The sequence below is a fragment of the Molossus molossus genome, unplaced genomic scaffold (genome assembly GCF_014108415.1).
Source record: "Molossus molossus isolate mMolMol1 unplaced genomic scaffold, mMolMol1.p scaffold_m16_p_15, whole genome shotgun sequence".
NCBI lineage: Eukaryota > Metazoa > Chordata > Mammalia > Chiroptera > Molossidae > Molossus > Molossus molossus.
Window position 1 is genome coordinate 68,185,365 of NW_023425350.1, and position 17,305 is coordinate 68,202,669.

Genomic DNA, 17,305 nt, shown 5'->3' on the forward strand with positions numbered 1-17,305 from the left:
GTATTTGTACTGTGTACATAACATTGTGCCCTGCTTTATTTCACTTAACATAAAACATAGCATTTCCTCTGTTATTAAAACTCCCCAGTGCCCAGAGCGGAGGCCTGTTTTCTGGTGAAAGCCCGATGGTCCTTGTGGGTTCATCACCCAGGTCGTCCGCACACAAAGGCCAGGCCCCCTGGCTGTGGGCTCCTGAACAGGAACTAGAACTAAGACAGTCACGGGGGGAGGACGTGACCAGCCTGGCTCAGCTGCCCACCCCCGGGGCCAGTGAGTTGACCGCGGAGCAGCCCATAACCCAGAAGTTCTTTCCTGCACACATGCTGGCTTTGAACTTGGGAGGCAGGCCGGTGCAGCAGCTCCAGGAGGGAAAATCCAGACACAAAGAAAAAGGAAGCTATGCCAGCGACTGCGTATGAGAGAGTGGATGGCTCCGTTTATTTCTAGGGGAGAAGAGGGTCGTCCTAACTCACAGTCACAGCCCGATGAAGGTGCCCGGCAAGGGCCCCCCGTCTGTAGCCCGTGGTGAGCACACCGAGGGCGCGGGAGCCTGTGGCCTGGCCGAGGGCCGGCGGCAGGCGCTGAGCAGCACAGACGTCCACCCGCAGCGGAGCCGGGCCGAGTGCCCTGGTGTGTGCTCTGGCTTCTCTGGAGTGAATCATCTCTTCTGCAGGCTTTGTGGATCTGTGCACATCTCTGTCCCCCGGCTGAGTAGGTGCCTGGCTCACGCTGCAGCAGGCAATAGATTTATTGAATTATAGCTCTTTTTTACAAACTTCCTTCAATGTTGACAATTAGCACTCGATCTGCGTTCATGAGCATTTCCTCCAGGGACACACACGTGCCGAACAGTCACTCTGCCTAGGTATGTGTCAGGGTGAGGTGACCTTGGCTTCAGCAACGGAGGACAGAGGGATGTGTGGGGGTGGACACTATGCCAAGAACGGAGGTGCGAGTGGTCGGAGATACGTTTTCCTATTCCAGACTGTACTTCAGCATAAGTGTCTTCTCCTAATCTCTTCTTCCCTGTTTCTCCTTCATCTCTTCCAAGTTCCAAGGTGCCAGAACCTAGGCGAGTCCTGTCAAAGGTAGAGGTAGGTCGTGTTAAGCGTTAACTGTATCTCCAGGGGGCAGGCCTCTGTGCACGTTAGACCGTGTTGTTTATGGGAAAATGCAATGACGGTACTGACTTTCAAAGAATACTCCGGGCCACACGTACCCTCCCAAGTCAGGCGTTGCCTGTGTGCAGAATTCTATGGGCGTCTGGACAAGTCAAGACTGTGTGACCTCTGCCATGCCCGGGAGTATGGACAGGAAGACAAGAGGCAGTGATGTGTAAGATACGCATATTCTCATAAGGAAGGAAATTATAGCCAAATGCTAAATAGAAATGTATCGTTGTCATCATGTTATCCTCATCACCATCACTATTACCCGTGTAGTTGGTATACTCTCAACTCCTGCTGCGCCCCTCGAGCTGTGCTCAGACATGGGCCTTGTCTCATGAAATCTGCCAACAGCTTTAGAGGACAGGCGCTTCATAAATGAGGAAACTGAGGCCCCGAGATGATCAGCAGCTCACCCAAGGGGGCACCAGAGTGGCAAGTGAGGAACCAGCACCAGGGCCTGGACTCCCCACTAGTCATTAGAGGAAGGCAGAGAGAGGCAGGCAGGACTCCAGGGCCCTGACTCAGGCCCCTGGCAAAGCAGACGAGACTGGGCCCTCAGAGTTGTCCAGTGCTCTCTTCTCATTGCCCACGGTGCCCCCAGGCAATGCCCTGCACACTGCAGACACTCAGAAGACAGCTGCCGAATGGCCACGTGGTGACCAGTTCCCAAGTACCTTTCACACTCAGCTTCCCAAAGGTGTTGCAAATATTTGAGTTAGGCTTCCTGAGCTGTACTTAGGGGGCTGCTCTTGTGATTTCTGTGCCTCCATTCAGAGCACTGAAACTCTGAGGCTGAGATTGGACAGGGTGGAGGGGCGCTGAAATTCCCCTGCCCAGTCACACAAACTCACGAAACACAAGAGTAATAATTAACAATCGCTGTGAGGGGCACGAGACTGACCGGAGGGGCAGGTGTGGTGGTAGAAAGGAGGGGCAGTCGGGTCTCTCTGTGGCCACGAGGGGTGGGAAGAAGCTAGAGGCAGTGGGCACTTTGAGATAATGGTCACGTGGTTGCTTCTCCCAGTCTCATAGCAACTAAGGGATGGGCATGGAAATGTGAATTGAGCTTGTTGAGTGGCATTTGTTGGAATGAGGGGGAAGAACAATGGGCTGGTACTCTTTTTACCTCTTTGCCCCATTCCCCACTTACTGTACTGTCACTTCGAATGCAGACATGATGGCAGGAGCTCCAGCAGCTACCTTGGGGCCACAAGCAAAAGGCTAGAAGCACAATGTCCTCAGCCTCTGAGTAAAGGCTAGCACCCATCTGCCTTTGGACTTCTCACTATGTTAGAAAAGTAAACCCTATGCGTTTGACCCACTTAGGTCAGGTCTGTCATTGGCAGCCGAACCCAGTCCCTAACTGATAAGCCCTTGGTGGTGGGGAGCCTCTGAGATGGCCTCATATTGTCCTGGTGCATCATTCCTCCTGGGAGGCCTCATCGAGTTAGAAGAATATGTCATAGCTCCCAGCTTGTATCTTTGGTTTATTCCTGTGCTTGACCAAATAGCACATTTGTATGTATTATTAAGGCCAGAAGCTGCCTCCTGGTATACACACTTCTGTGTAATTCCTCTCCTTGAGTCTGACCTGGATTTACTGACTTTCTTCTAACCAAGAATATGGCAAGAGTGAAGGAATGTCACTTCTGAGATTAAGTTATAAAAAGCCAGTAACCTCTGTCTTGAGTGTTCTCATATCCTTGTCATGAGGCAGCCTTGTTGGGAGGCCCACATGAAGAGGACCAAGGCCAGCCAACAGCTCATATGTAAACTTGGAAGCAGACCCACCAGCCCCAGCTGAGCCAGCAGATGAGGCTGCAGCCCTGGCCAACAGATGGACTGCAGCTTCATGAGAAGGCTCGAGCCAAAGAAGTCCAGCTACGCCATGTCCAGATTCTTGACCCACAGAAATTTTGATAATCAATGGCTACTATTTAAAGCCTGTTTAGATAACTAAATACATCCTTCAAAAAAGCAATTTGCTTGGGTTAATATTCAAGTTAGTGCCTATTCTAAAAATCTTCCATTGTGTGTCCTAGCCCACACTGTCTTCACTGAAATACTGACTCCTGAATAGTAGAAGGCTTGGTATAGAGGTGGCATGTGACGGGTGCTCAATAGATGAATGAATGAATGAATGAATGAATGATACTGCACCTCACTGAGCTGTTCTACACCTGAGACCTCAGTAAACACTGGACAAAGCACACAGGTAAAGACAAGGGGAAAACAAGCAAGTGTATCACATGAGCCAACCAGGATTAGAATCTCAGTAATTTTACTTGGTTGGCACGTCTAGGCCCAGCTCTGTGATTTTCTGAAGGCAAATTCCTCCTGGGAGGCCTTATTAAGTTACAAGAGTATGTAAGAGCGTCCAACATTTATCTTTGGGTCTAAACGCAAACAAAAGCTTTATTTATTAGTGTGTTCAACTAAAAAACACATTGATATGATGTGTTCAGGCCAGAAGCTACAAGTCAGATGAACAGACTGACAGCCAAAGCCAAGACTTAGCAACTTTCCTGAGAGTGTAAGAGCTGGTGCAGACGTGGAGCTGGCTCCAGAACCGGCCTCGAGGGCCGTGGGCGCAGCCGTTAGCGGGGCAGTCAGGGACAGGTCGTCCTTCGCTGTCCAGAAGACAAGACTCTATGTCAGCCAGTTGAGTTTTCCATTTCCTTGTCCAAGACAGTTAAATGGTGGCCTGAGGCAGACTATACACCCTACAATGTGCTTTAGTCTATTTAAAAGCTTTGTGCTAACCTGTGTTTGTTGGCCAAATTCTACTTTTGTATGAGAGGGGTTAGGGCAAAAGGATTTTGCAAAACAGAGATAGTGAATATGTTGGCTGGTGAGGAGGCCATGGGTAGGAGAGAGTGTGGGTGAGTGGCAGAGAGGGTGGCTGAGTGAGGGCTCCATGCTCAGCCTGATCCCCCCACATCCACCTCCAGAAGGGCAAGAAGGACACTATATGCTACGGTCAGGATCGCAGCATTTCCGTATGGTATATGCGATAATATATGGTATATATGGTAAGTAACTTCAAGGTTATTTATACGGCAAGGGCGATATTTCTTAATCTACTCTCTAAAGCCAGCTATAAATTCAAAGAAAAACTGCTGAGGATCTTTGTATGATTTGCTTCAGTGCATTGAGTGATGACTGGTTGTCCCTAGGGTCTTGCAGAACACTCAGAGGAAATTCTACCCAAGGAGCCTGGGGACTTTCCCTGGTCTTCTGGCAGCAGTTGGGTGCCCTCTGAACCCTCCTGCTGTCTGCCCCACCCCCGCAGGACAGGCCCCTGTGGGTCTGCAGAACAGGGCTCCTGTCCTTGATGTGGCAACATCTTCCGTATTTCTTAGGAAGGATTTTATCCCAAGTAGCAACGGCCTAGAAACATAACTGGATTCTCTTGCTAGCCTCAGAGGAGAGGGGTTGTTCCCAGCATTAACCAGGGAAATAGTTACCAGTGTGAAATCATCTCTTCAGTGGGCTGTCCTCTGGAAGACAGAATGCTCTGGGAGGCCAGGCTTGCTCGGGCCAGTGTCTCACTACCAACGGTCTTAGTGGCCATGAGCGGAAGGGGGTTCGTCGGTCACACAGATGCCTATTCCGGCCAATGGGCAGAGTCCTCTCCCGGTACATTTCCAACCTCATTGCTCTGGAGCTGCCATCGGCCAGAACCCACCAGCCAGAGGACTGTCCCTTTCTTCAGGTCTGTTGGCCTGTTTATAGGACAACTTCACTCCTCAGCCAGCAAAGGGAAATGTCCCACACTCATCACGTACCAAACTTCTTCCCCTGAAGAAGCCAAAGGCCTCCCTCAAAAGGCAGCCATGGGTTCTCACGCCTGCCCAGGCCAAGGTGCTGTGCCTGGGGACACGGCCAGGCCCAGAGCTCGGGAGAGGCGAAGAAAAGCCTGTGAGAACCTGCCAGAGAGCAATGGCTAAAAGTCACACACACACACAGAAAACAGCCAAGTGTGAGGATGTGCAGAAATCGCGACCTTTGTGCGTCATTGGTGGGGATGCAAAATGGTGCAGCCCCCATCGAAAACTGTAGGAGTTACCTCAAAAAATTAAGAACAGAACTACTTGATGATCCAGCAATTGCACTTCTGCGTATGTATCCAGAAGGATTGAAAGTGCGGTGCTCAAAGAGATACGTGCACCCGTGTGCACAGCCGCTTCATCCACAATAGTCGAAAGATAGAAGAAATCCAAATGTCCGTGCCCGGTGACCAGATAAATACGGTAAATGTATGCTTTGGAGTATTAGCCTTAAAAAGAAAGGAAATTCTGACCGGCTATGACCTGGATGGACTTTGAGAACACTATTCTAAGTGAAATAGGCCAGTCACAAGACAAATACTGTCTGATTCCAGTTAGGTGCCTAGAAGAATCAGAATCACAAAGATGAAACACGGCTACGGTGCCAGGGGCTGGGGGTGGGAATGGGAATTTGTGTTTAGTGGGGACAAAGTTTCAGTTTGGGAGGACGAAGCAGGTGGTAATGGCCGCAGAACTATGGGAATGAGCTTAATGCCCCCAACTGTACACTCAGACATGGTTAACAGGATGCATTTTATGTTATGTATATTTTACCACAATTAAAGTTTAAAAAATTTTTTTTTTTCTTTATTGATTAGAGAGAGAGGAAGGAAGAGGGAGAGATGGAAACATCGATGAGAGAGAACATTGATTGGTCGCCTCCTGCATGCCCCCCACTGGGGATTAGGCCCACAACCTGGGCATGTGTCCTGATCAGGAATCAAACCAGTGACCTCTTGGTACATGGGTCACTGCTCAAACACTGAGCCACATGGGCCGGGCACAATTAAGATTTTTAATCAAAAAATATGAGAAGAAGAATCAGGTCACATCTTGCATCTTCCAAGAACATCAGACCCCGAGCAGGCTCCGTGGTTGGCCCCAAGCTCCAAGCTGATTCCACCTGTCAGAGCCGCTCTGGGGAAGTCAGTACCGGGACATATGATGGTCCTGGTGCCGGAAGGAGAATTCTGAGCATTTCCAACGCCAGTGTCTGAGCACCCTCCGCCAGACCCCTCCCCAGACCCAGAATACCCAAGTGCACTCAACAGTGGGTTTCTAAATGTGTCAACTCCGGTATGTGAGGTGAAATGCAAAAGAGATGATACCAAAACACGTCTCCTTGAAACTACTCGGAAAGCTGGTGGTCAGCGGCCTAGGACACGGTTTCAGTGCCACCACTAATCTGAACGAGTCAAATGTCAGTTCTGTGGAAAAGCGGCAGGATCATGAGTTTTATGACTCGCAGTCCAGCGGCTTACTCCATGGACGAGAAAGCCGAGCCCAGCTGGCCTGGGTGGCCCGTGGCCGGTGCTGGGCCAAGGGGCCTTCCGGCTGTGTCCTGGGTCCTGCCTGCCCGTTCACGTCAGGTTCTCCCAGCTCCGTGGGCTTGACCATGATGCGGTGCCCTGAGCTCACCGCATGCTTTCTGTGAGGTCAGCGTGAACAGAGTGCCGATCAGAGCCTGCTCTGACCTGGAACGTTCGCGAAGGAGTCCCCAACATGGCCCAGCGTGTCTGGAGGGAAGCCGGCCTCCCAGGCAGGGTCTGGGTCTCTTTCCTCATGCAAAATACCATTCAGTTACCATTTCCTCCTCCTGTGTTGCTGTGACTTGGCCTATTGTGTACTTCAGAGGCAGACATTCTTCCCACGATGACCACCCCTCCCACTCCACTGGCTCCAGTTTGCATTGACGACATTTGGTACCTCGGGGCATATCTGCAAATCTAGAAAATGCCACATCTACCACTGTCACCATCCACAGGGCTATGTCCCCATCTGCTGTGCTTCTCCTGGTCTCCCTGCACCCCTGGGACCTGGGCTGGCCGAGGACTGACCTGCTCGCGCCCCTCCCCCAGCCTCACCGTTCGACTCTCTCTGATTCTGTGGGACACTCCCACATCTTCCCGTAAATTCTCCCTTTCTTCCTACCAAAACGCCCAACAAACACAGTATCTGTCTCCTGTCTTTCTACAGCCAAGCGACCAGCACCCCAGATGACAGCATTTCACGTGATGTTTCCAGCTTCACTGAGCTGCACGGAGCATGGAAGTGACCGTTTTCCCAAGACTGCAGTCGCTGACCATGCTGTCACCCCAGGGACCAACACCGTGAGGACACTGCACAATCTCAGCGTCCCTCTCACGTGGGGGATACAAATTCGTGTTTCTGGTGAACATGGGGACGAGAGCAAGCCCTGTTGTTTTATGTGAACAGCTGAACCAGAAACAGGAAGTTTCTCCACTGGGGAGCAGCTGCTGGGGAGGCACTGACCCGCCCCTGCCGTCCTCACCCCGTGGTGGCCCGATGCGTCCCAGGACAGCGGTTATGTATTCTTGCCTAGAACTCATAAGACATCGTGGGCGCAGGGAGAAGGGGGTGCAGTCACAGAGGCCCCACTGCGATCGGCAAGGCCTGCAGGCATCTGACAGGCAAGGCCATGCTGTGGGCAGCAGGTCCTGACAGGGCCAGAGAGGAAACCCTGTACCGGGTGGCATTTCAGTGTGTAAACCCTGAGGCAGAGCCTGCAGGAGACACGGCACGCTCCCCTGTCCCTGACATCCTAAGCGTTGGAGCTCACCCAGTGAGCAGTGTGGGGGGAAACACAGAATACCTGTGATTATGAAAGATGTAATTGGGTATTTGATTTTTGACTCTGGATAAAAGTTGAATGGTATAAAATAACGTGTCGAAGTTTGTACATAGATTGACTGTGCATTGTAAGTTCACTTATCAGGGTTACAGAAATGTTTTAAGTGTTTGGGAAGGCTTTGTTTGGTTAAGGAGTACTTAAGAAGAAAAGAAAATAGATTAGGTGTGTGTATGCAAGTTAAAATATTTAGGGGGTAACTCTGGCCAGTATGGCTCAGCAGTTAGAGCGTTGGCCTGCGGTCCAGAGAGACCTGGGTTCGGTTCCCACTAAGGGCACGTACCTCGGTTGCAGTTTGTCCCCAGCCCTGGTTGGGTTGTGCGGGTGGCAGCCACTCGATGTGTCCCTTTCACGTCGATGTTTCTCTCTCTCCCTTCCTCTCTCTCCCTCCCACTCTACCTGAACAAAAAATGGAAAAATGTCCTCAGGTGAGGAAAAGAAAAAAAAAATTTTAGGGGTATAGTGATAGATTATACAATCTGATCAGTAAGTAGAATAATCAAATTTATCAGCCGAACTCTAAATCTTGAGGAAATGAGGTTTTGAACCTTCAAAATTCTAACATTCATTTTTCAACTCCAGTGAATCATACCTGGCCTTCTCTGTACACACAGGCTGCCCTCCGGGACCCCTGACTCACGCCGACGGCACCCAGCAGTTAAGTGTTATAAAAAGGAAAGGGCAGGGAGTAAAAATAAAAATAAAAAATGAATGCAATGAGTGAGTGGGGAGAGAAGAATGCAGGCCATGGGCGTCCAGACACGAAGGAGACCAGTCAGAAGGAGGAGAGAGCCGGATTCTCTCCGCGAGGGCCGGAGGCTCCCACTGGCTTAGCCTGGTCCAATCACACGGAAAGGGGAGTGACTTCACTGGGGCGGAGGGAGCTGGAGGGACAAGTGGGGTAGAAGGGCAGGACCTCGACCATGAAATTGAGCATCCCTGTCTCTGACTAGGACTCACTCCTGGGTGGTTTCATCAAGTCTCTTCCCAGGTGAGAAGCAGGCAGCCTCTGCAGGCTGTGGGGGGAGGGGAGTCGAAGGAAAACGCATCTGGCCTTGGTCTGAAGGTGGACTGGAGCCATAGGAGGTGCAGGCGCAGGAGCAGCGGCTGGGGGGGGGGGCAGAGAGGAGAGCCCCAGAGATGGAGAGAGAAGAGGGGGACACACCACTGAGGCTGCCCCCAGGCACCTGAGAGATGATGACGGGAGGCAGGAGGGAGCGCCCAGGGAGACAGAGGACATCAGTATTTGGCGGGAGGGTGTTTTCATTTGCAGGGCCAGTGAGACCCCGCAGAGAAATGCCCCATGGCTTGGAGCTCCAGCCCTGGGATTTGGACCAGCGCAGCCCTGCACAGTGGTCCCAGCATTAGGGAGGCGGCGGTGGGGACTGTCACTAGGGGGTGTGGAGGGAAGACAGAGGGAAGGGACAACTCCCTGGAATCCTCTCCCACCATCTCTCACTGAACACATATGAGTAGCCCCAGCACCCCAGTCTCCAGCCAACAGGGCAACTCTGCAAACTGGGTGATTTTGCCCCATCTTGTAGATAAGGCCACTGAGGCCAAAGAAACAACGATTCTTGCCTGAGGCTTAAAGCTACCAGGTGGGAGACCTAAGCCTGTGGGTCCCACAGCCGCTGGTCCTTCCGGGCAAAAGGCCGGTCCCTCAGCCCCCAGTGGGATGTCTGCTCAGAGCCGAGGACACTGGGGCTGCATTGCTTACTGGATTACTGGTAGTTTCACGAGAACTTGGTACATCTGTGTTTTAGGGGGAAAAAACAAAACTATTTTGAGGTTCCAGTGAAGTTGCGAAGTCTGGGGAAGTATAAACCGTGTAAGGCTGGCACCAGTTCACAAAGGTCAGCGCCCCACGACCCCCCAGAACCAGGCCGAGGAAAACCCCAGCGTGTGCACAGGGGAGGCAGCCCTGTCTCAGACGACGGGCCACCAAGCCGCGTCTGCGCAGTTGGCTTCTTTCTCTCTTGCTTGCCTTATAAATCATGAAAGCCACTGTGATGAGAACAGCTCAGGAGCCCCTGGGATCTTGTTCCTCCTCCTAGTCTTCCAAGATGCAAATACATGTCCTGGGGCCTCGGTTCACTCTCCACCAGTGAAGACACTGCCAGGCACTCCGACTTCCACGAGGGAAGCGTTGGAGAACGTGTTTGTCAACCAAAATGTAGTCCCCTCGTCACACGATGGGGTTGTGGCCAAACCTGCAGGCCCAGGCCTGGGCAGCCTGGGCGGCAGGGGTCAGTTCTTCCCGATAGAAGGTGACAGAAGGGATGTGGGTCTCATCCAGGCCAGGGCTTCTGAGCAGCAGGGGGCTCTCTGCACCCCTTCTGCGGGGGTTCAGAAGGCGGAGAACAGTGAGATGGGGAGCCAGGGTCTCCGAGTGGCTGGAGAGGCCAGGGCCCGACAACCGAACGAGCGAGAGGGAAGCCACTGGTCCGCTGGTGTCTATTGGCACAATGGCCGGACTTACTCTGTCTGGTGTCTGTGTCTGCGTATTTACACGTCTGCGTGGTGTCGCATTCTTTTAAGCAAGTCTGCCATACTGTGCCGCTTTTATCCGTTAGCTGCGTTTGTATCCCAGGAAGGCCCCTCGCTGGACGAACGACTCGAGTTAGGACAGCCTCGCCCCCTTCACCCCATGCAATTCAAATATTCTGTCCAAACAAAAACTGATTTCCGTCCAGAACACACTGCCCACATCGTGATGAGTGTGCTGATCCGCAGAGGCGGCAGGGAGGCCCTGGCTCAGCCCGAGTCCCCGAAGGCCTCTCCCTCGCCCCCCACCCCAAGCTGCCCCGGCTGCAGCTGATGTCCTCCACAGCCACGCAGGGTGCTGCCCAGGGCCCCGCAGTGTCTGGAGCATGGCTGGGTCCCTGCCAGGCCCACCTTACAGGGCCTGTAGCACAGAGACACTTCCATGAGCAAGTAATAAAAACAGCCCAGCATGGATCTGAGCTGCCGTGAGTCACTCTTGTTGGTCAACAGGGAAGTCAAGGTCCCCAGGCTTTTCCCTCCAAAACTGTTTGGGGGCCATTCTGTGACGAGACGCAGGCTGAGCGGTTGTGTCCGCGTTGCTGACCTCGAGCAGTAGTCGGTTTCACGTAGAACCCGGGAGTAGGAGATTCAGAATCGAATCTCTCCTCCCTCCTCCCTCCGGTTTCGGCTTTGCGAGGAACCTTACCATCAAAGAAAACGGCCAGCGATGTTACCAACAAGACAGGTCCTCGCTCCACGAACTCCCGTGTGTTCACTGGGAATCTCAGTACTCTGGTCAGGAAATCGGACATGGAGACCATCTTCTCAAAACAGGGCCACATTGGGGTGCTCTGTTCATACGGGCTTTGCTTTCGTTCAGTATGTTAGTGAGAGAAATGCCGAGCTGCTGTGGAGGAGAGGCGGGCAGGGTGGTTGCTGGCCAGGCTTTAGACGTTAATCTGGCCGCAGAACCAAAAGTGAACGGAGGAAAAGCGCGTGTGACACGATCTGCAGCGGAGAGGTGCGGTCCTCTTCTGACTTGGACTGAGACTTTCAGCGGGATCACTGTGACCGGATGGACAGTCACCCGGCGCGTGCTCCTCCCCCTCCGACTGCTCGGGCTGTGGTGCCTGCAACGCCGACGTGCATCGGGAAACACATCACCGAGGGGCCAAAGCGGCTTCAATTCCAGGAGTGGACAGCGAGGAGCTTCTTCCAAGTCTGGAAAGTTGAAAGGAGATGACCCTCAGGCCATTAAGAAGGAATTGACCCAGAGAAAACAAACAGTGGATTATCTACTGGAAAGCCTGGGAAAACGGAAAAGGAGCAGAGGAACACGCAGTAGAGATGAAGAATGATAAGTCGGAAGAGAGCCGATCAGCATCTCTCTGAAGAAAGATGAGACGAATGTGGAGATGGAGTCTGAGGGGGGTGCAGGTGACTCTGCTGAGGAGGGGGACCTACTGGATGACGGTGACAGTGAAGATCGGGGGATGGCCAGCTGGAGCTGATCAAGGATGATGAAGAAGAGGCTGAGGAAGGAGAGGATGACAGAGACAGCGCCAATGGCGAGGATGACTCTTAAGCACATAGTGGGGTTTAGAAATCTTGTCCCATGATTACTTTACCTAGGCGCTTGTCTAAGATCAAGATTTTCACCAGATCCTCTCCCCAGCATCTCCAGCACATGCTCACTGTTCCCGCACCTTGTCCCTTGTGTTCACTCATTCATCTCGCCCCGCGCCTGGTCCCACTTTCACTTCCTCTGACGCTCCTAGTAGTTCAGTCTCACCCTGTAATTTTTGCTTTTAATTTTGATACCTCTTTATGACTTAACAGTAAAAAGGATGTATGGTTTTTATCAACTGTCTCCAAAATAATCTCCTGTTACGCAGGGAGTACAGTCCTTTTCATTCATAACATGGGCTCAGTAGTGGCTTCCCTCACTCTAAGGCAACCTCGTTCGTTCAGCAGCACCCGAGAGCAGCTTTGAGCTAGAGGTCTGTGTGTGATTCCCCACACAAAAGTGCTGGGTGGGCTGCTCAACGCAAATGTAACAGTGTATTTTTTTTTGTGAATGAGAGTTGGCATGTCAAATGCATCCTCTAGGAAAATAATTAGTGTAATAGTCTTAAGATTTGTTTTCTAAAGTTGATATGTGGGTTATTTTTGTAAACAGCCTGATATTTGGGACCTTTTTTCCTCAAAATAAACACGTCCTTATTATTATTAAACCAGAAATTTAGAGGAAAAAAGCACAAAACTGTTTGGGCACAAGGCAGCTGGTGGCAGGGGCTTGGGAACAAGCAGGGACGAAGCCTCCTCCCTCTGCAGCGGAGATGAAGGTGGTGTGAGGTGGGAGGGAAGGGGGAGAGGAGGAGAGTCTGAGAATGATTGGCGGAAAGGGGACACACATCAGATTTTACAGAGACTCAAGGGAATCATCTGAGACTGGCAGGGTAAATCCAGGAGGGGAAATGGGTCTTAAGACATGCCTGACCTTTAAATCCATGCAAGAAGTCAATGTGGGCCGACAGAAATTTAAAATATATTTTATCTAAATTGGGGCAGGGGTGCTTATTATTATTATTATTTTTACCAAACAAAAAAAGTGGTTGCAAGTGTGGGCAGCTACTGGGACTGAGGGAACGGAGAGTGTCACTGTATCCATGGCCCGGAAAGCGCTTCTGGGCTTTCAGATCCCTGGAGGGTCTCCGCGAGGTGCCCACTCAGACCCTGCACATCCAGGGAAGCCCAGGGCCCTGCGTGGGCCCTACTCCCTGGGATGCCACTGCCGCTGGCCCCAGGACTGCACTTTGGGTGGCAGGGTCCAGAGCAACGCACAGACCGCAGGAGCTGAGCTGGGGAGGAGGGGCAGGTGTCTGACCTGAGACCCGGGTCTGCAGAGACAGGGCCGCACCACGGAGCTCTCTCTGGTCCCGGAGACCATCAAGGTCGAAGCCCACACGCTGGTGCTCACACAGGAAAGAATCAGTTCAAACCCCTGCTCCAGATTTTCTTTCGTATCTGACAGCGTATGGGTAATGCATTGAATCTGGAAGTCTGAACGTTGATTCCTGAAGTTCCCGTTTGAGTCTCAGTTACAGGAGTCACTTCTAAAAGCAAGTACTATCTGAAATACATTCTGATATCCAGGCACAGGGACCAAACGCACCCTTCACACCGCAGACAGGGGTGTGGGTTTTTAATTGATATTAACATGCTGAACGGCACTCAAGTGCTCAGAGCTTGGGACCCCAGAATGAGTGTGATGATCTCATTCTTCATAAACCTGACAGCTGCCGCTGCCAGCACCGTGCAGCCGCCTGCCGGAGCCTGGACAAGGACACTGCGTGCGGCAGGTCCCAGGGCTCCTCTCGCTCATCCCTCCATAGTCAGCTGCCACCTTGAGTGACCTTGCAGCTCCGGGGAGGCGCTGTTCTCGTTGTTGTTGTTGTTCTTCTTCTTTTTTAGTTCTAACTTTCTTTTTTTTTAATTAATTAATTAATTTATTTTTTGATTGATTAATTTTTGTTACAGATGTTTCTCCTTTTCCCCCCACTGATTCCCCCCTCCCCCTCCCTCCCTGCCCCTTCCCCAGATTGTTGTCCATGTCCACTGTTCATGCATACATGTGTATAAGTTCTGTGGTTCATCCCTCCCCCACCTCCCCACTCCTTAGGGGATTGTCAGTCTGTACCCCGCTTCCGCGTCTCTGGGACTACCCCATTCCTCAAAAGTTCTAACTTTCTGTTTCAATTTTTATTAATTTATTTGTGTTACCGATGTTTCTCCTTTTTTTCTGTTCTTTATCTTCCAACGGGATCAAGTGATCTTTAAACCAAAAAGACTTCCAACGAAAGCATGATTTCTAGGTAAGAAAAGTTAATGGTGCTGTTTCTTTGAATATCTGCTTTTCTTGGAATTTAAATTATGTTGGCGATTCTTTCAGCAAACGGTCCCCCATATTCTGAATGAAACAAAACAGAACATGCGGCTGAGCGGGAGCCCCGGCCAGAAAGAGGTGTGGATGAGCCGGGCACAGCTGAGCTGAGCTAAGGAAACGCTGGGCGGTCCAGGAGCAGCCATGTGGCCTGCACCCGGGAACACGCAGCCCAGTGCCCGGGTGGACCAAGGTGGGCCCGAATTCCCCAGTTACCAGCTAGCTACCTACCTTGTGCTAGTCATCGGACCTCGCTGGGTCTCCATCACGATGGAATGCCGTATCGAGCACAGAGCGCCAGCACATGACAAGCCCCGGGCACAGGAGTGCATGAGGTCGCTGCCCTTGAACTTTTATGCCCTCAGAGACTTTTCACCTGTTTGCAAATTGACACTCTCATCTGAAGCCTGTCTTTCTAAGATGAGGGAGGTGTCCCACACCTGGCTTCTTTCTGATTCTCATAATCTTTTCCACCCAGGTGAGGGAAATCTGTTTCTGTACTCAGCATGACACCCATGACGTTATTTTATCCATTTTTTTTTTTCTTTTATGGTGTTTTTGGTGTCCTCATTAGAAAATCTCTGCCTTTGCCAAGATCAGGAAGAGAGTCTCCTGTTTTCTTCTAAAAGTTGATTTGTCTTACCTTTCACAGAAAGATCAGCCATTCATCTCTAACTGGTTTTTAACACCATTAGACACCACGATTAATTTGGTGCTCGTGTACAATTGAATATTAATTTAGTAGTGTTTGTTGTAAGTTTTATTTGTTTTTCAATAGAAATAGGAATTTAGAAAGTATAATTTTCTTGGTGGAAAAGCAATGATAAACCCTCAAATCATAGTATTGTCCGATTTTAACTTTAAGATAGTCAAAATTTCAGAAAACAGTTGCCATTTTATGAGACCCAAAGAAAAGCCATTTGCCATAAGTATCAATTACACGCCGAGAGAGATGCTCAGGTGAGGTGAATGAATCGCGCTGCCTGCGTAAGACACATCCATCCATTCCTTCAGCAACATTATGTAGATCATGAATACATTTTCAGTAAATGTATTTATATAAGATATTTATACTTGTTAGCTATATTATAATCATTACATTTGTTTGTACATGTTTAGATATTTATCAATATTTATTACATTAAATACATTTGCAGCCATGCGGCCGAGAAGACACAGGATTGGCTTGGGTGAACCGGGGAAATTCTGCAAAGGATCCAGCCTAGCCACTCTACGAAGACGCTCGAGGATACGGTAAGTGGTGTCACACGGGCGCGATGTCAGGCTTTACCCTCAAAGCAGTGCCTTGTAGGTCGCAGTTGTGACTCCATGTCTCGGGAAGAGAACGTGGCCCTGGTCCAAGGCTCTGGGGCTTACGGTGTAGGGTTCGCGTCAGAGCCGGGACCTCACAGCACGTCACAGACTGAAGGAGACAGATGTGGCACAGCTCGGTTTCTCCCACCGGGAACTGGCTTCAGAGGCTGGTTTTTCAGGCGGCCAAGCCACTAAGTGGAAGAAGCCGCTTAGTTACCCTTCTTCTGAATATGAAGAGAAATGAATTTGCAAAGTAACCCGATAGCCTTGGGTAAAAAGCGAAATTAAATGCCGTCTGATTTACAGCATTCCAAATCACTTTTTAATGCTTTTTTATTTTTATTTTTTAGAGAGAGAGGAAGGGAGAGAGAGATAGAAACATCAATGTGAGAAACATCAGTCAGCTGCCTCCTGCCCACCCTCCACTGGGGATCGAGCCCACAACGTGGGTGTGTGACCCAACCGGGAATCGAACCAGGACCTCTCGGTCCATGGGACGACGCTCAATCCACTGAGCCACACCGGCTGGGCCGAATGACTTTTTACCCCAGGTTGGAAATGCATCGGTGATCCTGGCAGGCTCCCATCACAGCAGGCCAACTTGCTCCCCGGGGGAGGGCTCAGGCCAGGGTCTCCACACTATGCAGATGTGGGCACGGCCCGAGGCGAGGGCCAGAGGCCTGCGCGCTGTGTCTGGCTGAGTCCGAACTCTGGCCCTAAACAGACGGAGTCATCAGGACATTCTGAACCTTTGTGAAGTTTGCCTTTATTTCCGTATCCATATATCTGCAGGGCCTGCAGACATCTGAGAGGACCCATTCTTACCCCAAAATCACTTTAACCAAAACTCCTGGGTAAGATTCATGACCCAAAATACTGTCCCGCACACTGGTCTCGAACATGATGAGTTCTGAATTGGAAACATTTTCCAGAGCCAGGATTACTAATGAGTGTATCAAGTTCTCGGGAATGCCAGCGTGGGACAGGCAGGCCACGCCACGTGGGGACCACCAACTCTTTCCGGCTCTCCTGTCCATGCCCCGTGCTGAGAACACAAACTCCGCACACAGCTTCTGCTCGATTATGATGGCTTCTCAGCTGCTCTTCCTCATAATAATAACAACATATATGACTCACTTCTTTTAACTCCAAGTTAGGAATAATCAACGGGAGGACATTCAGGTGTGCTCAGCGGCCACGGCTGGCCGCACCAGCTTGCCAGCCATAGTCAGAAAGGGAGGTGAGTCGGTCCACGGCCCCTTTTCCATAGTGTCTTAGGTCCCCATTCTTTTTTTTTTTTTCTTCACCCAAGGACACTTTTTTTCCATTTTTTGTTCAGATAGAGTGGGAGGGAGAGAGAGGAAGAAAGAGACAGAGAGAAACATCAACGTGAAAGGGATACATCGAGTGGCTGCCACCTGCATGACCAGCCAGAGCCAGGGACAAACTGCAACCAAGGTACATGCCCTTAGCGGGAACCAAACCCGGGTCTCTCTGGACCGCAGGCCAACACTCCGACCGCTGAGCCAAACTGGCCAGGGCTAGGTCCCCATTCTTTGCTGCTTTTTAGGGGGTTGTCCCAATATACCACCCATCACCCACCAGCAGGGTCAGCCCTCAACGGGACAGAGGAGGCCTTGTTCTTGGCTGGCTTCTTGTTGACATGAAGAAGTGAAATCTGCCAAATCTACTG

At 51.0% G+C, this 17,305-nt stretch overlaps 1 pseudogene; it reads left to right on the forward strand.

Moving 5' to 3' along the window:
• Positions 1–485: 485 nt before the first annotated feature.
• Positions 486–11,957, forward strand: LOC118630583 (annotated as a pseudogene).
• Positions 11,958–17,305: the final 5,348 nt, after the last annotated feature.